Genomic DNA, 21998 nt, shown 5'->3' on the forward strand with positions numbered 1-21998 from the left:
AATCCATCACCCACCCCACCCCACCCCTATTCGTGGAAAAATTGTCTTCCATGAAACCAATCCCTGGTGCCAGAAAGGTTGGGGGCTGCTATTGTAGAAGATCACACAGCAAGGAGGGTCAGGGGGCCAGGCTGAAGCCCCCACCTTCCGATGCTGTTTCCACTATATTGTACTGACTTCTCTGGAGCCATAGGCAACGTGATGAATCTTTGGCCAGACCCTCCCAACTCCCCCTCAGAGCAGCCAACAGGCTTGGAGGTAGGAATGGTATCTAATTGAGGCTGCCGGAGGTAAAGACCCCAAGCCAGGGACCAGAGAAAACCCTGTCTTAGGACTGTCCTTATTCGTGAACATCTTTCCCAGACCTCTTGAATTCCTTTCATACTTGTTCAAGAATCCCCATCTAGGCAGTGTCTAAACTTGCACTGAACCTGCTTTATTTTCTGACTATCACACCACGTTGGAATAATGTTCTCTTTGCTCAGTAAAAGGAGATGGTTTGCTGGCTTTGTGTTTCTCTGAAAACTGCACTTTCTAATTCTGATACACACTGTAATATGGGTGAACCCAGAAAATACTCAACATTATGTGAGATACCTAAAACAGGGAAATTCATAGGGATGGAAAGTAGAATACTTTCTGGTGGGTGGCTCATGCCTATAATCCCAGCATTCTGGGAAGCTGAGATGGGTGGCTTGCTTAAACTCAGGAGTTCAAGACCCCATCTCTACTACAAACACAAAAACTAGACAAGAGTGGTGGCAGGTGCCTATCGTCCGAGCTACTTGGGAGGCTGAGACAGGAGGATCTCTTAAGAACAGGAACTTGAGGTTGCTGTGAACTACGATGCCGCAGCACTCTATCCAGGACACAGAGTGAGACTCTGTCTCAAAAAAAGGATACAGGCAGCTCCTGGGTTACAGACAACCCAACTTATGACAGTCTATGGACTCTCAAGGCTCCCAATAAGGATAATTAAGTACTTAATAATTAGAAGCTGGCTCAGCACCTGCAGCTCAGCGGCTAGAGTACCAGCTGCATACACCGGAGCTGGTGGGCTCAAATCCAGCCTGGGCCTACCAAACAAAAATGAGAACTATAACCAAAAAATAGCTGGGTGTTGTGGTGGGCACCTGTAGTCCCAGCTACCTGGGAGGCTGAGGCAAGAGAATCACTTAAGCCCAAGAGTCTGAGGTTGCTGTGAGCTGTGACGTAATAGCACTCTACCAAGGGCGACATACTGAGACTCTGTCTCAAAAATAAATAAATACACAAATACATAAAAATAATTCAGAAGCTAGTGTCATCTGCACATATAAGCAAACCCACGTAGCCCAAGCAGCTCGCTGGTGCAGCATCTTCAAGCCAGCGGCTGGCCTCATAGATAGATAAAAGCAGCTGATAGAAACACAGGAACACAAAGAATGAGAAGACTCAAAAGGCCCAGAGCCATGAAAGTTTACAGCAAAAGGATTAGCTGAAACCCTTCATCTCATCGCAGCAGGAGTTACTAAGCTCTGAGGAGCAAGATCCCCACATTGAGCGCTTTACACAGGTTTACCGTGCGGCCAGTGAGAACATCAGCTGCTACAAGGCCATCATCTACGATGAAAATGAGAAAAGGGCTGTGCGAACAACCCTAGATATCTCACCTCAAGGATAAGCTCTTGTCCTCCAGAAGCAGAATCGAATCCTGATTCAGAATTAAACCCCGGTGGGGAGGGAGGGGGAGGGGGGTAGAGGGAGGGGGATTGAAAGGATCACACATGTGGTGCATCTTACAAAGGTACATGTGAGCCTTGGCAAATGTGGAATGTAAATGTCTTGGCAAAGTAACTAGGAAAATGCCAGGAGGGCTATGTCAACTAATGAGATGAAAATGTGTCAAATATTCTATGAAACAAGTGTATGGTGCCCCATGATCATATTGATGTACACAGCTATGATTTAATAAAAAAAAAAAAAAAGAATCAAACCCTGATTCTGCAGCACCCACTGTGTCCTCTCCAGCACCTTCTCTGTTTTCATCTTCCAATTAATGTCAGCCTATTTTCTTGCTTCGAAAATGCTCCTAAAAGGCTCAAGCAGCTAAAGTGCCAGCCACATACAACTGAGCTGGCAGGTTCGAATCCAGCCCAGACCTGCCAAACAATGACAACTGCAACCAAAAAATAGCTGGGCATTGTTGCAGGTGCCTGTGGTCCCAGCTCCTTGGGAGGCTGGGGCAAGAGAATGACTTAAGCTCAGGAGGTGGAGGTTGCAGTGAGCTGTGATGCCACGGCACTCTACCCAGGGTGACAGCTTGAGGCTCTGTCTCAAAAAATATATATATATATATTATATATATATAAAATAAAATTTAAAAAAATTAAAAAATAAAAATAAATGCTCCTAAAAAAAAAAAATGCTCCTTTCAGGCATTCTCAAAGAACTCAAATTAGACCTCCCATTTGAATCTGCTATCCCATAGCTAGGCATCTACTCAGAAAGGAAAAAAAATCATTTTATCATAAGGACATTTGCACTGGATTGTTTATCACAACTCAATTTACAATCGCCAAGATGTGGAAACAACCGAAATGCCCATCAACCCAGGAATGGATTAACAAACTGTTGTATATGTATACTATGGAATCCTATTCAGCCATTAAAAAGATAGAAACTTTACACCTTTTGTATTAACCTAGATGGGGTTGGAGTATATTCTTTTTAGTAAAGCATCACAAGAATCCAATGTACTGAATTCTAATATGAAGGCAGTAGACTAATACATACCCACATAAAAGAAATACCCAGATCAATTCAAGCTGGGGGAGAGGGGAGGAGGGAGGGAGATGGGTGTGGTCCCACTTAATGGGCACAATGTTAGGGGGTACGGCATATCTCTTGGGGAAGGGACACAATTATAAGAGAGACTCTACCTAAAAAAAATGCTCCTTTCAGTAAGCAAGACATTGAATCAACATTAGGTGAGTGTTAACCTTTAATATTCTTTTTTTTTTATTTCTCCTATCTCTTATCTAAATATTTTGTATGAGTTTGTTTTTATGCTCTGCTTGTTTGAATTAAAAGAAAGAGCACTCACAGTTTAATTCAAAGGGAGAGGAGAGAAGGGGTTCAGTAAGCTCCCACCTAACAGATACAGTGTAGGGGTGCACCTCACACCTCCTAGGGTGAATGACTCAAATGTAACTTGGACTTTTCCTAACAAACGCAAAAAATGTCACCTAACTGTATGTATCCTCACATTAATCTGAAATAATAAAAAGAAAGAACACAATCGTTTCCATAACTCATTAATATAGTACAGGGGTATTAGTAGTTCAGTATTACATTGTATTATTTATTATTACCACATATGAGCCATCATATTATGCTTACTATTATTTCCGTTCTCTCTCTTCCTATTTCACATCTGTGTTCATCTCTGTGGGGATGCTGAGCACCTTGATTTCTTCTCTTTGTGTTCAACCCCTCAACTTCAATTGCTCCAAGTTCACTTCAGTCCAATTGTTCTCCTTCTGGACTGGAGCCTTTGGCGAAAGCTGTCTCTAGTCAACCATCTTGCTGGGGATGGATTGTTATTATTATTACCGTGTTTGTGCTGTTTATCAGGGATTTGATACCTACAAATCCAAGCCAAGCACATTCTCAAGAACATATCTCATCCATAACCTGGGAAACAAAAAAAAAAAAAAAAATACATAACCTGGAAAAAAAGTTGTAGTTGTTACCCAGGACTGTGGAATGGGGAGTAAGAGAGAGTTCAATTATTTAATGGATACAGAGTTTCTGTTTGGGATAACAAAAAAGTTCTGGAAATAGGTATTGACGATAGTGGCACAACTCCATGAAGGTATTTAATGCCACTCAAATGATCTGAATAGATATATCTCAAAAGCAGGCATTCAAATGCTCAACATCACTAAGCATTAGGGAAACGCAAATCAAAACCACGATCCTCTCACCCCAGTTAGGATGGTGATCACCAAAAAGACAAAAAATAAAAATAACAAATGCTGGCCAGGATGTAGAGAAAGGGAAATGCTAGTACACTGCTGGTGGAAATGTGAATTAGTACAGCCACAGCAGAAAACAGGACGGAGGTTCCTTAAAGAACTAAAAATTGGGGCGGTGCCTGTGGCTCAGTGAGTGGGGTGCTGGCCCGGTATGCCGAGGCCCCAGCCCCGGCCAAACTGCAACAAAAAAATAGCCGGGCGTTGTGGCAGGCGCCTGTAATCCCAGCTGCTTGGGAGGCTGAGGCAGGAGAATCGCCCAAGAGTTAGAGGTTGCTGTGAGCCATGTGAAGTCATGGCACTTTACCCGAGGGCGGTACAGTGAGACTCTGTCTCTACAAAAAAAAAAAGAACTAAAAATTGCCACACCAGCTCAGCTAGCACTCCAGCTTGAGCAACAGAGCCATAGCCTGTCTCTAAAAATATAAATAAATAATAATACAGGCAGATACGATCTCAGTGGTTAAGAACAAAGGTTTTATAGTCAGAACACAGCTGCTACACTCCAAGTTTGCTTCTGTGACCTTGGCAAGCTATATCAAAAGGCTTCTAAACTCCAATGTATACGCAATCCCCTGGGGACACTTCCACCACAGAAACAATTGGGGTGCAAATACCTGTTTCATAGAGTTGTTAGGAAGAGTGGGTGAGACACTTTTTGTAAAGTGCTTAACACGATTCCAAGCATTTAGAGAGCACTTAATAAATGGAAACTGATACCCCCTCCCCTTTTTTTTTCTTTTCTTAGCCTCTATCCTTCCACATTTAAGAGTCATCTGAGGGTTTGGTGGAATTTGATTTTTGACTTACAGTTTTGTTTTGTTTTTTGTTTGTGGCTGTTGTGGGGGGTGGGGTTGCTGCCTGTGCACAGTTAGGTACATAAAAGTCTTTGCCCATGCAGCAAGTTCCTTGCACGGTTGTTTGTGTTCCCAGGAACAAGCAGACCGCTGTGGATGCACAGGCCACGGGAGGCACGTGTCTACATGTGGCAGCTGAGCTGGTGTGGCAATTTTCCTCAGAAGACTGTATTGTCAATGAATTCATTCAGACGTCATTTTCTCTTATAGTATCAACTAAGGTGAGTGAGTGGGGAGATAATTAAAGATTAAGTGGTCAAAGGGAAAGACTGTGTTTTTTATTGAAGTCTCTTATCCTACCTAAAGGTTCTAGATAGTGTGGAGAAATGTAATGACTGGTCATAAAAATCCAGGTCTATGAATTCCTGTGGATCGCCAGGCTGCACACGTCACGAGGTCTCCCAGGTCCCCACCCAGTCTTCCCAGTCAGAGGTAGGAAGGCTGATCTTGGGAGTAGCCCTCATCTTGGGAAACCTTTTGTGCTGTCCTTCCAGGGAGATTCTCTACACATGGCTAAGGCCTAGGAGGCAGGACCTCTGAGTTCTGACCAGCCTCTGAGGCTGGCTTACTTCACCATGCCAGGACTCCAGGGCCACATCTGCAGGGGATGCAGCGTGGCGTGATGTTGAAGAGCACAGGCAGTGAAGTCAGCCAACCCTGGCTTAACTCCCAGTGCCTCTACCTCCCAACTGGTAAATGTGGGATTCAGTCACTACTTCTTTCCAAGTTTCTATTTCCTCAACCAAAAAGCATGGAATGTTTTTTCATTTTTGTTGTTTTTGTTTTTAAAACATGAATTCAGGTGCCCATGGCCACATACACCGAGAGTGGCAGAGTCAAATCCTGCCCAGGCCAGCTAAACAACAATACAACAACTACATAAAAAAAATAGTCAGGTGTTGTGGCAGATGTCTGTAGTCCCAGCTACTTGGGAGGCTGAGGGAAGAGAATTGCTTAAGCCCAAGAGTTTGAGGTTGCTGTGAGCTGTGACACCACAGAACTCAGAGGGTGACATAGTGAGAGTCTGTCTCTTAAATTTTTAAAAAACATGAATTTTAAAAAAAAATGTCTTTCTTTCTTTCTTGGAGAAACCAGAAAAAAATAAACAATTAGGATCAGGCACAGTGGCTCACTGCTATAATCCTAGCACTCTTGGAGGTGGAGGCAGGAGGATTGCTTGAGGTCAGGAGTTCCAGACCAGCCTGAGTAAAGTGAGAGCCTAGTTCTACTAAAAATAGAAAACTTATCTGGGTGTGGTATCAGGAACCTGTGGAAAGTTACCTGGAAAGCTGAGGCAGGAAGATTGCTCGAACCCAGGAGATTGAGGTTACTGTGAACTAGGCTGACACCAGGGCACTTCAGCATAGAGCAACAGTGCTAGCATCAGTCTCAAAAAACAAATATTAAAAAATTAAAAATAAATGCCTATCTCACCAGATTACTAATTAAGAGAATTAAGAACTTGCGGGTGGCACCTGTGGCTTAGTGAGTAGGGCGCCAGCCCCATATACCGAGGGTGGCGGGTTCAAACCCAGCCCCAGCCAAACTGCACCAAAAAAATAGCCAGGCGCTGTGGCAGACGCCTGTAGTCCCAGCTACTTGGGAGGCTGAGGGAAGAGAATCACTTAAGCCCAAGAGCTGGAGGTTGCTGTGAGCTGTGATGCCACAGCACTCTACCAAGGATGACAAAGTGAGACTCTGTCTCTAAAAAAAAAAAAAAGAGAGGGCGGCGCCTGTGGCTCAAGGAGTAGGGCGCCGGTCCCATATGCCAGAGGTGGCCGGTTCAAACCTAGCCCCGGCCAAAAACCAAAAAAAAAAAAAAAGAGAGAGAGAGAGAATTAAGAACTTGCATTGAAAGTCCTTTGCACACTACCTAGCATAAAGTTATACTTAATTTAAAAAAAAATAGCCGGTATTGAGTAGTGCCTGTGGCTCAAGGGGGTAGGGCGCTGGCCCCATATGCTGGAGGTGGGGGGTTCAAACCCAGCCCCAGCCAAAAACTGAAAAAAAAAAAAAAAAAACCGCCAGTACTTATTGAATATGCCATAGGAAGTCCCATTTAATCCCCACAACAACCAGGAGTGGTAGATACCATTATTATCCCATTTTACAAATAAGGACATTGAGGCGCTCGTTCAAATTCATACAGCTAGGACAAGAGGAATTTGAATCCAGACACTTTCACTCCTACCTTATCATTGTCATTTTTGTTACCAATAAAAATCATAACATAGAAAGGATTCCAGTGTCTTCCTCTGACTGTGGAGGGAGCTTCTCTGCTCTCAGAGTCCCCTCAGATCCCTTTTTTTTTTTTTTTGAGACAGAGTCTCACTATGTCACCCTCAGTAGTGTGATGTGGCGTCACAGCTCACAGCAAGCTCAGACTCTTAAGCTGAAGTGATTCTCTTGCCTCAGCCTCCCAAGGAGCTGAGACTACAGGCACCCACCACAACGCCCAGCTAGTTTTTGGTTTCAGTTGTCATTACTGTTTAGCAGGCCCTGGCCAGGCTCAAACCTGCCAGCCTCAGTGTATATGACTGGCACCCTACTCACTGAGCTATGGGCACCGAGCTCCCTCACATCTCTTTTTTTTTTTTTTTTTGAGACAGAGTCTCACTATGTCACCCTCAGTAGTGTGCCGTGGCGCCACAGTTCACAGCAACCTCAAACTCCTGGGCTCATATGATTCTCTTGCCTCAGCCTCCCAAGTAGCTGAGGCACCCACCACAACGCCCAGCTAATTTTTGGTTTCAGTCGTCATCACAGTTTAGCAGGCCCAGGTCGGGCTCAAACCCGCCAGCTTCCATGTATGTGGCTGGCACCCTACTCACTGAGCTAAGGGTGCAGAGCCCCTCAAATCCCTTTAATGTCAATGTGCATCCTTTTCTCCTGCTTCACTTCCAGGCTTTTGCTACATTCATTTATTCATTCAACAAACACACATTGAACATCAACACTGTGCCAGGCATTATACTTCCCCTTGAGGATAGAGCATTGAACAAAAAGCCAAGGTCCCTACCTTCAGGGAAGGGCAGTGTGGCCAGAACAATGAACTGGAGGAAACATTGGATGGGAGAGCCCATCCCTCTCTAGAGCTCCAGACCTATAGTTCACAAGCTGACCGCACAACCTCCCAGGGTGGTCCGCAGACCCCTTAAATGTCCTATGCCCAAAACAGAAGACATTACTTTCTCCCCCAAAACCCCTCCTCTTCCCTGACCACTCCCGCACAACCCACACCCAGTTAGTTACCAAAGGAAAGACCCGTTAGACATCTTGACTGTGTCCCCCCCTCTCAACTGCCATGACCCCTACCCCAGTTCAAACCAGTCACCTAAGCTATTGGGCTGACCCCCTAAGTGCTCTCCCTACCTCCAGACTCTTCATTTCAACACCCCCTCAGGCTGCTGCCAGCGAGATCTTCCCAAAATAAACATGTGAACATAGGACTCCCCCAGTGGAACCTTTGTGGAACCTTCATGGTTCCTTTTTGACACGGGATGAAGTCTGCATTCCTTGGCCTGGCTCGGCGCCCATAGCTCAGTGAGTAGGGCTCTGGCCACATACACCAAAGCTGGTGGGTTCCAGGCCGGCCTGGGCCTGCTAACAACAACGACAACTGCAACCAAAAAATAGCCGGGCATTGTGGCAGGCACCTGTAGTCCCAGCTATTTGGGAGGCTGAGGCAAAAGACTCGCTTAAGCCCAGGAGTTGGAGGTTGCTGTGAGCTGTGATTCTACAGCACTCTACCCAGGGCAACATAATGAGACTCAGTCTCAAAAAAAAAAAAAAATATTCCTTGGCCTGGCATATAACATCCTTCACAGTGAGGTCTGAAGGTCTGTATCTTCAGCCTCTTCTCCCACTAGCTGTCCACAAGTCTCACTCAGACACTCTAACCAGGGCAACAGAGTGAAACTCTGTCTCTAAAATAATAAAATAAAATGAAATAAAATAAAATAAAAATATACCAATACATGCACACACATACATGCAGTATACATATAAATAATAACACATACACACACATAGACACTAGTGCGAGGGCATTGCAAATGTACACACATCTACGCACAAAATACGCTTAGGGGGACTGGCAGGGACTTTAGGTGTCAATATGGCCATCTAAGGTAGAAAGAGGGAAGATGGAACTGTGGGGTTTATGTCTTCTGTTATTGCTCTCTGTATTTTCTAGTTCATCTTTAGGAAGATGATATTGCTCTTTTAAGAAGAAAAACCATTTGTCTAATTCTAAAACCAAGCTCAAAACCTCCAGACTGGCTACCTTTACCTTTTTCTTGCACTGAATGCCTTCATGCCTTCTTCCCCAGTTAAGACTGAGTCTCAGGAAAGGGTTTATCCCCCATTTATACTGAGTTACCATGAGCCGAAGCACAGTTTACTAGAAATGTTCCCCTTGCCAGAAGCAAAACAGCATTTTTTCGTGTGTCTGTGGTTTTTGGTCAGGGCTGGGTTTGAACCCACCACCTCCGGCATATGGGACCGGTGCCCTACTCCTTGAGCCACAGGCACCACCTGAAGCAAAATAGCATTTTGAAATGGATCAATGTCCAGAGCTGTGGGCCTGAAGCCCTGCTAGTGGAATGGTAGCTATCAGCTAGTGAGGAGGGACACAGAGAGCCTCTGGTCAGCCCTTGATGTCCCTGGGGCGCAGGAACCACAAACTCTCAGTCCCTCTGTCTTCTATTGGCTTCAGTTTTGCCTCTGGAGAAGTGTCAAGCTTGATCCGGGTGACCTCCGAGGGACCCCTAAGCTCTGCTCTGGGCTACTCTGGATCTTCTTGTTGTTTTACATGTAGGGGTCAAACAGATTAACCATTGATTAGACTGGGTCAGTTCCAGGAAGGACTCAAAAATTAACCTGGTTACTCTTGTTTTCCCATTTAATCTTTACCGTCTGTAACCCTGGTGAGGCATTGCTCCTTTTCTGCCTCCCGGGCCGTGTGCCAGGCCCACACCCTTCCACTCTGAGTACACCATACCCCTCAACTTCCCCTCTTCCCAGCTAAATCCAGCCAATACTCAGTTCCTCTGAGGAACATTTTCTGACTCCCACAGCACCAAGACCACATCCTCCTTAACACCTCACTGTGTGATGCTATATCTCAGTATAAGGCTGACTGCCTGGGGTCACCCTGTCCCATGGGTCTTTTTTTCTTTCTTTCTTTCTTTTCTTTTTTTTTTTTTTAAGAGAGAGAGTCTCGCTTTGTCACCCTTGATAGAGTGCCAGAGCATCACAGCTCACAGCATCCTCAAGCTCTTGGGCTTAAAAAGCGATTCTCTTGCCTCAACCTCCCAAGTAGCTGGGACTACAGGCGCCCACCACAACACCCGGCTAATTTCTTGTTGCAATTGTCATTGTTGTTTAGCAGGCCCAGGCCAGGTTCAAACCTGCCAGCCTCTGTGTATATGGCTGGCATCGTAACTATGCCAGCCTCCTGTGGGTCTTCTTTCCCCTTGGAAGTAAAAACAATGCTGTGTTCAATATTTTATCCTATGAATATCACAGGGCTTGGCACAAGTTCATTGTCAATGATGCTGGAATATCTGAAATCCTTTTTGCCCAACTAAAAAATAAGCCCTGAAAAAAAAAAAAAAATATATATATATATAAGCCCTGGCCACTAGGAAACGTTCCTTTTTTTTTGCAGTTTTTGGCCGGAGCTAGGCTTGAACCCACCACCTCCTATATGGGGCTGGTGCCCTACTCCTTTGAGCCACAGGTGCTGCCCTAGGAAACTTTCTTAACTCTTCAAAGCACTTGTGGCTCTCTCAGCTCCTAGGATCCTCACAGGACCTCTGTGAGACGGGCAACCCCAGGACAAATGGGAATCCAGAGCCTGTGGAAGTGAATCAATTTGCTCAAGTCCATATGACAAGTTGGTGGTAAAGCCCAAAATTGATGCCAGAGTTCTTGCCTCTCAGTCCCAAGCTGTGGGGTGTGTAGCACACAGAGAAACTGTAGCCTCACTCTCTTTTTTAGAAAGCACAGCCTGGAGCTGCCACCATACCAACATGTGAACACACACACTTCATAAATACCTATCTTTGCACTGGCTCCAGCCTGCTTGGGGGCTTCACCCCCTTAAAATCTAAGGGCTATTTTCTTCCCCCATTATCATTCTTTATAGAAACAGCCCAGGGGAGTTCCCAGACAGCCTTTTTTTGTTTTAGAGACAGAGTCTCACTACGTCACACTCAGTAGAGTGCTGTAGCGTCATAACTCACAGCAACCTCCAATTCTTGGGCTTAAGCGATCCTCTTGCCTCAGCCACCCAAGCAGCTAGGACTACAGGTGCCCACGACAACACCTGGTTAATTTTTCTATTTTTAGTAGAGACGGGGAAATCACTCTTGCAGGCTGGTCTCCAACTCCTGAGCTCAAACGATCCACCTGCCTTGGCCTCCCAGAGCCCTGGGATTATAGGCTTGAGCCACCGGCCTGGCCCCCAGTACATTTTCTTGAAGAGATTGCAAGAGATCAGGAGACTCTGAACTTGGTCCAGCCTGCTCTGATGGGCTTTCCTACGTTCCTTCCCGCCTCCTCCTGTGCACACGCAGGGAGGAGAGAGGGGTGAAAGCTCAGGAGTGTGTATTAGTTAGCTAGCACCGTCATAACAAAATACCACTGGTTTCACAGGTTTTCTGTAAACAACAGAAACTATTTTCCCACAGTTCTGGAGGCTAGAAGTTGAAAATCAAGGCTGGCAGGTTTGGCTTCTCCTTTGGTTTCTCTGCATGGCTTGCAGGTGGCTCCCTCCTCCCCTGTCCTCACGTTGCCTCTCATGCAGCCTCCCATGTGGTCTCTCACATGGCCTCTCACGTGGCCTCTCACGCGGCTCTCATGTGCTCTCATGGTCTCCCACGTGGCGTCTCACAGTGCATGCATCCTTGGTGTCTCCTTGCGTGTCCAAATCTCCTCTCCCCTAAGGACACCAGTCAGATTGGATTCGGGGCCACCCACAGAAAGTCACTTAACCCTAATTATCTTTAAAGGCCTTATCTCCAAATAGAGTCACATTCTGAGGTACCGTAAGTTAGGACTTCAACTTCAAATGAATTTTAGCTAGGGACACAATTCGATCTGTAAGAGAGTACATGCAAGCATCCCCACACACAGAGAAGTCATCTTCACAGTCAAAGATCTTTTGTTACCTCTTTTCTTTTGGGGGGAGGGTGGGGGGGACAGAGTCTCACCCTGTCACCCTGGGTAGAATGCCATGGTGTCATAGTTCTCAGCAACCTCAAACTCCTGGGTTCAAGCGATCCTCATGCCCCAGCTTTCCAAGCAGCTGGGACTACAGGTGCCTGTCATAATACTAAGCTACTTTTTCTGTTTTTAGTAGAGACAGGGTCTTGTCCCTGCTCAGGCTGGTCTGGAACTCCTGAGCTCAAGCAATCCACCCGCCTTAGCCTCCCAAAGTGCAAGGGTTACAGGCGTGAGGCACCAAGCCTGGCTCTGAAATATCATCTTTGCCCTGTTTGACATCTGTAGAATCCTACTCTCTCATCATACCCATGCAACACCGCTGGGTGTTCTGCAGAGCTATTTAGGAGCCTGTAAAGTTACATACACATTCCTATGCAGGTGACTACTGGGTGCTGGTGCCTAGGGACAGGAACATTTATGCTATCGTGTCTGCACACGTGTGTGTGTGTGTTTGTTGTGTAGGTATAATATGAACATGCACGTGTTTACCCACCAGTGACCTCCTGCCGATGTGTATGTGTGCAGATGAATATGGGGGTGGGCATAAATACTTGTTCAGTCACTGATCACACATCAGTTCAACATAGATGAATTGATGTTGCAGGCACTATGCAAGGTTCTGGGGGTGCATAAGACATAATATACAGGTGGATGTTCACCAGGGCACATGAGTGGTAGACAAGTTTTAGTACTATATGCACGTCTATGAAATCTTTACACACACATATATATGGTTTTTGTTTGTTTGTTTTCAGTTTTTGGACAGGGCTGGGTTTGAACCCACCACCTCCAGCATATGGGGCCAGCGCCCTACTCCTTTGAGCCACAGGCACCACCCACACACATATATATGTGTACATTACAGCCTCCATCGAGCTAGGAGAGCTTCTGATTGCATCTTTAGCAATTATTGATGCTAAGAGATGCTGCTGTGGTCTCTCCCCAAACCCCAAGGATCAGATTCAAGCAGCCCCCATGAAAGCCACAGGCAATACTAGCATTCTCTGCCCACTGCTCTCCTAGGGTGCAAGGCTAAAGTGCTGGGTCCCTCATCCCAGCCACCCCACCCTCCCCACCCACAGGGAGGTGAGGCAGCACTTCTCGATAACAGGGCACCAAGAGTCCAGGCCACTGGAAACCACCTGAAATTCACATGGTTTTATGGTTTCACAATTAATGTTTGGCCTTGGGTTATTTCTAGGAGGTAAGCCAGAAAAGGTAGCAGAGAGATAGGGTCAGGTGAGATAAGGTGCCAGGTCACCTGCAGGAGGCACATGCCTTGGCGGCTGCCCCTGGCACCACAATAACTACAAAGTTCCAGACCCTGCCAAAGGAGGGAGGCATCAAACAGGGAAATCCAGGGCTTCTGGGAAGCTGGTGGAAAAGAGCCCTCTGTAAAATGCTCCCCAGGATCCAGGAAGCCCCTCTGCCGACAGCCCCTGTGCTTAGGTCACCTCCCGGACGTGAGGCGCTCACCACCTCCCAGATGCTCCCTTAAAATAGTCTCTTTTATACTGGGACAAAACTCTGCCTCCCTCCATTCACTGATCCTATTTCCCCCTCTCAAAAAAGAAAAAAAGAATCTCACTGGGAATCATTTTCCTTTGATTAAAATCTCCAAAAGATCCTGTTTCTTCACAGTTTTTTTTTGGCCGGGGCTGGGTTTGAACCCTCCACCTCCAGCATCTGGGACCAGCACCCTACTCCTTGAGCCACAGGTGCCACCCAAAAGATCCTGTTTCTAATGCTAATATATAACTGGGGGGAAAAAACACATTACTTTATAGCTTATTTGAGTGTGTTTCTTCCCCCACTGAAATCAGTACAAACAACTCAGATCACTGTTCACCAGGGCTTGGGGCAAAAGAGGATTGGAGAGTGACTGCTTAACGGGCATGAGATTTCTTTCTGAAAAAAACATTTTGATAAAAATGTTTTTTTTTCATTTTTTTTATTTTTAATTTCAGTTTTCTTGTTCATTCTTCTTTGTTTGAAGTACTCTTTTTTGTGTTGATTTTCTTCTTCCTCTGGCAGTGCTGGCTGTTTTTCATGTTGTTAGTAGAGACGGGGTCTTACTCTGGCTCACTGCTGCTCATACTGGTCTTGAACCCCTGAGCTCAGACAATCCACCCACCTCGGGGACTGGGACTACAGTGCTGGGACTACAGGCGTGAGCCACCACGCCCGGCCTTGATAAAAATGTTTTGCAGGGTGGTGCCCGTAGCTCAGTCGAAAAGGCCACTGGCCACATACACCCAGGGCGGCAGGTTTGAACCCAGCCCAGGTCTGCTAAAGTAACAATGACAACTGCAACCAAAAAAATAGCTGGACATTGTGGCAGGCACCTGTAGTCCCAGCTAATTGGGAGGCTGAGGCAAGAGAATCACTTAAGCCCAAGAGTTGGAGGTTGCTGTGAGCTGTGATGCGACAGCACTCTACCCAGGGCAACAGCTTGAGACTCTGCCTCACCAAAAAAAATGTTTTGCAACTGGGCAGCGCCTGTGGCTCAGTGGGCTCATATACTGAGGGTGGCAGGTTCGAACCCAGCCCCAGCCAAATTGCAACAAAAAAATAGCTGGGCATTCTGGTGGGCGCCTGTAGTCCCAGCTACTCTGGAGGCTGAGGCAAGAGAATCACTTAAGTCCAGGAGCTGGAGTTTGCTGTGAGCTGTGATGCCATGGCACTCTACCGAGGGCAAAAGAGTGAAACTCTGGGCTGCGCCTGTGACTCAGTGAGTAGGGCGCCGGCCCCATATGCCGAGGGTGGCGGGTTCAAACCCAGCCCCCGCCAAACTGCAACAAAAAAATAGCCCGGCATTGTGGCGGGTTCCTGTAGTCCCAGTTGCTCGGGAGGCTGAGGCAAGAGAATCGCGTAAGCCCAAGAGTTAGAGGTTGCTGTGAGCCGTGTGACGCCACGGTGCTCTACCCGAGGACAGTACAGTGAGACTCTGTCTCTACAAAAAAAAAAAAAAAAAGAATGAGATTCTGTCTCAAAAAAAGAGTGAGACTCTGTTGCTAAAAAAAAATAAAAAATGCTTTGCAACTAAGGAGAAGTAATGGTTATATAGTATCGTAAATGTACTAAATGACATGTACACTTACTTTAAAATAATTTTTGGGGGCGCTCCCTGCCGCCTCCCCGTGTTCGCAGCCGGGCACCAGCCGTCAGGTCTCCACAGGGAGCCCATGTCTGTGCCATGCGGGGGCTCCTGGCAGCAGCGGGAAGGTGATTTATTTGGCACAGAAGTCTTTAAAGAATGGCAGAAGCAGTTTTGATTGATCTCTCTGGTTTAAAGTTGAACTCTCAAAAGAACTGCAATCAGGCATTAAATGCTGTCCGGTACCACCATGCTGCCAAGGCCAAGTCCCTTTGTATAATGTGTTGTGGTAACATCAGCTGTGAAAGGGATGGTGAACATAATAATTATATTTTTATACATGGATTTACTACAAGAACAGGTGGAATATCTTATATACCAACTCTTAGCTCATTCAATCTCTTTAGTAGTTCCAAACGGAGAGATACCAAGGTAGTTGTTCAAGAAAATCTGCATAGGTTGGCAAATACTGCAGGATTTAATATGGAGAAATTTTACCGAATAAAGACTGATCATGCCACTGATGTCTGGATTATGGGAAGGAAGGAGCCTGAATCTTAGGATGGAATAACCACAAATCAGAAAGGCGTCACAATAGCGGCTCTTGGTGCTTGATTGTACACGGATAGTTTTTGCAGATCCTGTCAAAAAAGCATGTGGAGTTGCTCACTCTGGTTGCAAAGGTACTTTGTTAGGTGTTGCTATGGCTACAGTGAATGCTATGATAGCAGAATATGGCTGCAGTTTGGAAGACATTGTTTTTTTGTTTGTTTTGTTTTGTTTTTGTAGAAACAGAGTTTCACTTTATTGCCCTCCATAGAGTGCTGTGGCGTCATACAGATCACAGCAACCTCCAACTCCTGGGCTTAGGCGATTCTCCTGCCTCAGCCTCCTGAGTAGCTGGGACTACAGGCGCCCGCCACAACGCCCGGCTATTTTTTGGTTGCAGTTTGGCTGGGGCTGGGTTTGAACCCACCACCCTCGGTATATGGGGCCGGCGCCCTGCTCACTGAGCCACAGGCGCCACCCTAGAAGACATTGTTGTGGTACTTGGACCATCAGTAGGACCTTGCTGTTTGACTCTTCCAAAGGAATCAGCAAAGCCGTTTCATAATATTCATCCTGTGTGTGTATGACTATTTGACTTACCAGATCACTATGTTGACGTCCGTAAAGCTACCAGGATTCTCCTAGAACCGGGAGGAATTCTTCCACAGAATATTCAGGACCAGAACCAAGACCTTAACCCCTGTACATCCTGTCATCCTGACAAGTTTTTCTCTCATGTCTGAGATGGTCTTAATTTTGGTACACAGATTGGGTTCATTTCAATTAGAGAATGAGATGCTTGGGGCGGCGCCTGTGGCTCAGTCGGTAAGGCGCCAGCCCCATATGCCGAGGGTGGCGGGTTCAAACCCAGCCCCGGCCAAACTGCAACCAAAAAATAGCTGGGCGTTGTGGCGGGCGCCTGTAGTCCCAGCTGCTCGGGAGGCTGAGGCAAGAGAATCGCTTAAGCCCAGGAGTTGGAGGTTGCTGTGAGCTGTGTGAGGCCACGGCACTCTACCGAGGGCCATAAAGTGAGACTCTGTCTCTACAAAAAAAAAAAAAAAAAAAGGCTCAGTTGAGAATGAGATGCTTGACTGGATTCTTGCTATAATGTTTCCTGCCTCCTTCCAAACTGCAAGAGAGAAATTTAGCTGTTTGATTTATTTAAAATCAAAAGGATTACATTGGATAATTCATCTGTAGGGGATATTTTTACTACTATCCAAAGCCAAATTATTTTCATTTAATTCTAATAATAACTGACAGAATCAATAGGCTACAGTTTTACAGTATATATTTTACAGTAATGAAGACTATTTTTAAGGTTTGTTCTGTTTATGACATAATCAGGAACAGGTTTGTTCTGTGCAGTATTTATTGAATATCCTGTATTTGTCAGGCATTTTTTTAGGCATAGATGAATCAAAATGAATGACTTTTTCCCTTTGAATCTAATGTAGTGGAAGAGATAAACACTTCTACAACTTTAATTTTAACAGCAGCGGAAGAGTACAGAAGGAGTGGGGGTTAATTTTACCCAGAAGACAAGGTAAAGAAGTTATTACAGAGAAAATCCCCTATCACATGGGCCCAAAAGATCTATAGGCTTTTTACAGATGAGGAACAACCGTAAAAGGTAGAGGGAACGCTATGAATTAAGGCGTGAAACGTGAAGTGCATAACATGTTCTAGAGAAAGAAAGTGTAGGCAGGAGTTAGGACAAGAAATACAGGTTGGAAACAGATCGGTAAAGGGCTTAAATGGCACGTCAAAGAGTTTGGAGTTTATTTTCCAGGCAATGAGTAGGCATAAAATAGAGAAGAAAGGGAGTGTATTCATTTCCCTGACATCATACTTAACAGGATAGATTCAAATTGTGTGAGATCAAAGCAGAAAGATTAGATAAGAGGTGGTCAAAATATTTCAAAAAAGAAATATAGTGAAGATCCAGTGAAGGCTGTGAAAGTTACAATGGAGAAGAAAGGAAGTGGATTAGAGGGACATTTCAGAGGTAGAATTAATAATCCTATTACTAGATAATAGAAGTCAAAGAAGACGTCATTGATGACTGTAAGATTTCTGCTTGGCTAACTGCCTGTAGTGGCAATAAAGAGAGGAGGAGGTGGGCGGCACCTGTGGCTCAAGGAGTAGGGTGCCGGTCCCATATGCCGGAGGTGGCGGGTTCAAACCCAGCCCCGGCCAAAAAAAAAAAAACAAAAAAAAAAGAGAGGAGGAGGAGATTTGAGGTAAGGGAGAAGCATCATGAGTTCCACTTTGCACAGAATGAAGTGCATTCAGGTGGAAATGTTTGGTCAATAATTAGAAATACAGACCAAGAAATTAGAGAGCCTGAGACAAAGTCACAGATTTGGAAGTTGGCTATGCAGATATTATGCTTTTTCTATTGGAGCAGGCTGGATAATCTAGGCAGAAATTACAGTAAGGAAAGAAAATTAGAGTAAGAGAAAAGAAAATCTAAGGGCAAAACTTTATGAAATACCTGCATTTGAAGAATAAGCTGACCTAGTAAAAAAATTAGCCACAGGTGGCGCCTGTGGCTCAAAGGAGTAGGGCACCGGCCCCATATGCCTGAGGTGGTGGGTTCAAACCCAGCCCTGGCCAAAAACTGCAAAAAAAAAAAAAATTAGTCAATCGAAGAATAAAACAGGACATAGTCATTCTGCAGAAGTTAGCACAGGTGTAGGAAGTATTAAAGAGAAATCTTCAGGAACTGAAGTGAGAACTGAAAGGAAACTAGTGGCTTTAACCATATTGACGCTGTTCTTACACAGTGGTGGCAGAGTCAGATTTCAGTGCATTGAGGAAGAAAGTGTATAAATATCAACTCTTCTTCAAAAGTATTTACTAGAGAAGAGAAAAATATGGGGACCATATCTTAAAGGAAGCAGATGGGATTTTTTTGTTTTTCTGTTTTTTGATTTTTTGATGAATGGTTTTGAGTATGTTTGTAGGCCAAAAAGGAGAGTTAAGCTACTTTTCATTTAGGAAAAATGGTATATATTTTTAAATGTCAGTTGCACATTGCATCTTGAAAATTTCTTATTTCATACATATGTACATACATTTCCTATTTGTATAAGCAATAAAATAACAGCAAATAACTTTTTTTTCATATTTACAGAGGACTTTCATGTATCTTACCTCATGTTTCAGTACTCTAAAAGACTTAGGTCAGGTGTTACCCCTTTTTCAGATGAGAAAACTGAGCCTCACTGAGGCGGAATTCACATAACTTGTGATGAAGTCAGATTTGAATGCACATGTTGTGACTCCAGATCTCCTTTCAGATTTTACAGTTGATAAAAACTATTTAAATTATTAAAATAATAATAATAATTTTTTTGCTTGATACTTTATTAGTACAAGGTTTGACAATTAAGTCTGTGAACTTGCCACCATGCCCTTACATTGGCAGGACTGTATAAAAGCTCAGGAAAGTTTCATATCCTTGGTAGATCAGCGCCTCACAGTTGTGATCGTGTCACATTTGGTGGTGTCTGACTGAGTGGTGCTCATTGCTGTTGTTTCATGCTTTTGTGTGCTGTTTTGAATGTTGTTGGGGCTTGAATTAGAGTACATTTCCATGTTTAACTTGGCAAGAATGGAAGTGAAATCAGGGACATGTTAGTCCAAGATTGTGGGTATAATTCCATGATTCCATGAGGCAGTGTTCAAATGGCTAAGTGTTTATCACTGATGAAGAGAGGTCAGGGTGGCCAGTAGCAAGCAGAACTGACAAAAACATTGCAGAAATTTGTCAAATTGTGTGTGAAAATCATCCGCTGACTGTGAGAAGCACAGCAGACCAAGTAAACATCAATAGAGAAACAGAAAAACCTTAACTGAAAATCTCAATATGAGAAGTGTGTGAAAAAGGTCCTGAATGAGCTCACTAATGAACAAAAGTAACCAATGAACAAAAAGCAAAGGAGAGTCAAAGTTTAAGAATACTTTTTGCAGAGGCAAGACAATGTTTGGGGCTGTGTTTTCATTGGTGATGAAATATGGGTGTACTAATATGCTCCTGGAATAAAGCATTAAAGTGCACAGTGGAAGTCAGATAATTCTCCACAATCAAAAAAAGTTCTGTCAATCCAACTCAAGAGTCAAACAATGTTGCTAACCTTTTTTTATATCAAGGGATTGTTCATTATGAATTTGTACCAACAGGACAAGATTACTATTTGGAAGTGTTGAAAAGGCTACATGAAAAAGTTAGACAAAAATGACCTGAAGCACTCACCAAGAACTCGTGGGCCTTGCATCACAACAATGCACCAGCTCACACAGCACCATCTGTGAGGGAGTTTTTAGCCAGTAAACCAATAACTGCATTGGAACACCCTCCTACCCACTCACCTAATCTGACTCCCCCAGTGACTTTTTTCTTTACCCAAAGATAAAGGAAATACTGAAAGGAAGATATTTTGATGACATTCAGGACATCCAGGGTAATACGATGGCCAGCTCTGATGGCCATTCCAGAAAAAGAGTTCCAAAATTGCTTTGAAAGGTGGACTAGGTGCTGGCATCAGTGCATAACTTCCTAAGGGGGGTAGTTCAAAGGTGACTGCAATGATATTCAGCAATGAGGTATGTAGCACTTTTTTTAGAATGAGTTCTCAAACTTAATGTCACTCTGCTGGGGTCCTCAAACTACAGCCCATGGGCCACATGAGGCAGTGTGATTGTATTTGTTCCTGTTTTATTTTTCTACTTCAAAATAAGATATGTGCAGTGTGCATAGGAATTTGTTCATAGTTTTTTTTGTTTTTTTTTTTTAACTATAGTCCAGCCCTCCAACAGTCTGAGGGACAGTGAACTGGCCCCCTATTTAAAATGTTTGAGGACCCCTAGGGTCATTGCCTTCCCCACCAAAGTAGACACTAGGCCTCTGCCCTACAAACTCGGGGAGTCACAACTGGGGACCTTCATTAACCCAGCCAACCACAGGGGCAGAGCACTCCCCCCTTGCTTCCCTCCTCTCCCCCTCAGCAACTCTCTGACTAGTAAGGCCATGGTGCCCCCAGAAACCCTCGGAGGAGTCAGAGCAGGAAATCAGGGCAGAAGGCCAGCTCCTTAGCACGGACCTTCCCTTGAGCTCACTAAGTCCTTTCTTCATGGGTTCTCACAGCCAATATTTACCACTCTGCCAAAGCACTGGTATAGCAGAAAAGCCCCCACTTCTCTGCTATTAAAGGAGCAGAGAGGTGAGGGAGAGTCTCTCTGCTCCCCACTCCCATGGCCTACTATGGGCCAGCACAGCACAAAGCATTTGACATAATTATCAACTTGAATCTGGCTAATAACCATAGGAGGTAGATTTTTTTATATATATTTACGTTTCAATTAAAATATTGTCTCCTAGAGGCCTCTCCTGACTATTCATTCTGAAGGACCCAACGCCTACCCCTATGCTCAAGTATTATACATTTCCCTCTTACTGTCTCCGTAATTCATCACCAGTGAATATGTAGTTTATTCGGTAACGTATATAAACACAGTCACGTCTAACTGCTCTAGAATATTCTCAATGACATGTTTTCCTACTACTGTTGTTTAAGGCACAATACAGACATGCTAAGCAACATTTCTGGTCTCAAAAATGATGGAAAGTAAATAACTGAGACAAAGAAAAAATACCTGGAGAAGTGGAAAGGAAGTTAAGCCCCATCAGGTGAAATCAACAGTAAACCCTGTCTCCAAAGCCTGAGAACTAAAGAAACCTGAGTTGGGAGGCTGAGGCTGGCGGATCTCTTGAGCTCAAGAATTGCAGACCAGCCTAAGCAAGAACAAGGCCTGGTCTCTAAAAAATAGCCGAGTGCAGCGGCACCCACAGCTCAGTTGGTAGGGTGCCGGCCACATGCATGGGGACTGGTGGGTTCAAACCTGACCTAGGCCTGCTAAACAAACAAAAAAAAAAAAATAAAAATAGCTGGGTGTTGTGGGGGGGCGCCTGTAGTCCCAGCTACTAGGGAGGCTGAGGCAAGAGAATTGCTTAAGCCCAAGAGTTTGAGGTTGCTGTGAGCTATGACATCACGCACCCTACAAAGGGTGAAAAAGTGAGACTCTATCCAAATAAATAAATAAATAAAAGAATGAAGCTGGACCCCCAGCTCACACCATATGTAAAGATTAACTAAAAATGGATGGAAAAAAACTAAATGTAAGGGCTAAAACTATAAAACTCTTAGAAGAAAATATAAATATAAATCTTTGTGCTTTCTTAGA

General features: G+C 44.7%; 1 pseudogene; it reads left to right on the forward strand.

Moving 5' to 3' along the window:
- Positions 1-201: 201 nt before the first annotated feature.
- On the forward strand, positions 202-16543 carry LOC128584466 (purine nucleoside phosphorylase LACC1-like; annotated as a pseudogene).
- The last annotated feature ends 5455 nt before the right edge of the window (positions 16544-21998 follow it).

The sequence above is a fragment of the Nycticebus coucang genome, chromosome 4 (assembly GCF_027406575.1).
Source record: "Nycticebus coucang isolate mNycCou1 chromosome 4, mNycCou1.pri, whole genome shotgun sequence".
NCBI classification, from domain to species: domain Eukaryota; kingdom Metazoa; phylum Chordata; class Mammalia; order Primates; family Lorisidae; genus Nycticebus; species Nycticebus coucang.